The sequence below is a fragment of the Eulemur rufifrons genome, unplaced genomic scaffold (assembly GCF_041146395.1).
Source record: "Eulemur rufifrons isolate Redbay unplaced genomic scaffold, OSU_ERuf_1 scaffold_230, whole genome shotgun sequence".
Taxonomy (NCBI): Eukaryota; Metazoa; Chordata; class Mammalia; order Primates; family Lemuridae; genus Eulemur; species Eulemur rufifrons.
In genome coordinates this window covers 47,501-48,657 of record NW_027183012.1, presented here as the reverse complement: position 1 = coordinate 48,657, position 1,157 = coordinate 47,501, and the positions used below count along the sequence as shown (strand labels likewise).

The following is a 1,157-nucleotide window of genomic DNA, read 5'->3' as shown; positions in this document are numbered from 1 at the left end:
GAAGGAAGAATACTGAGCCCAGAGCGACACCTAGTGACCACACCGTCACAAGCACCCTAGGGCCCCAATTCGCCAGAGACATCTGGTGGACCCCAGGGCAACATGTGGTCGACCCGGGGCCATGGCGTCTGCAGCCGATTCCCAGGCGGGCACACGAGCCCGGGGAAACTCATTCTCAGCGCGGGGAGGAGGGGAGGGGAAATAATAGCAAAGTCACACCAGATCCCTTTCTAGTTCATAAACGTGTTGATTGCGTGTTCACGCGCACGTGTGAGAAGGGCCTCCTGGTGTGTCGGCACGTCACCCGCGTGACGTGAAACCATGAATCCGGGGGGGGGGGGGAGCGGAAAGGCGGGCAGGAAAAGGCAAAGAGAGAATAGATAAAATGAAAGGACCAAAAAGAAAGTCACACAGCAGGGTAGGGGAGTGAGAGCAAGTCGAGAGACTGCAGACAGAAACTCCGAGAGGAGAGGAATGCTCCGGAGCGCCCCCTCGCCCCACGCGAGAAGAATACCGATCGCAGGGTGACCCCTAGGGGCAGCGAGGCCAGAGAGACCAAATCCGTCCCAAAGCCTCCCTGTCAGGATGACAACCACAGCCCAGACATCCGGTCAACCACCCAAGGACCAGACATCTGGTCAACCAGCGAACCCATGCGGAGGCCGCATGCAGCAGCGACATCTGCACGACCACTCAGGGTGCTCCCTGCCGGGAGGGTGTGTCTCTATGTGTGTGTGTCCGGGGGGGGGGGGAGATTGCGATGAAAGTCACGCCAGGTCCCGGGATAGTTCGTGAGCGTGATAATTGCGTGTGTGTGGAGAAAAAAGGGGGCGGGGCGATAGGGAGTAAAGAAAGGAGGAGCGGGCGAGCGGAGGGGTGGGGAAGGAGAGGGAGTCGAGAAGCCCGCAACCGCAGCGCCCCCTGGCGGTGATCCCCCTCCATAGCATCGATAGGGCCAGCCCCGCAGAGACTAAGTGCGACGGGACATCTGGTCAACCCCAAGGACCATGGGATCCCGGCACGAAACCGGCGGAGGACGAGGAGGAGGAGGAGGAGGAGGAGGAGGAGGAGGAGGAGGAGGAGGAGGAGGAGGAGGAGGAGGAGGAGGGGGGCTAGGCGGCGGCGGCGGCGGGCTAGGCGGCGGCGGCGGCGGGCTA

General features: G+C 62.1%; 1 pseudogene; it reads left to right on the top strand.

Annotated features, from left to right (window-relative positions):
* The first annotated feature begins 222 nt into the window (after positions 1-222).
* On the top strand, positions 223-314 carry LOC138379929 (small nucleolar RNA U13; annotated as a pseudogene).
* Positions 315-1,157: the final 843 nt, after the last annotated feature.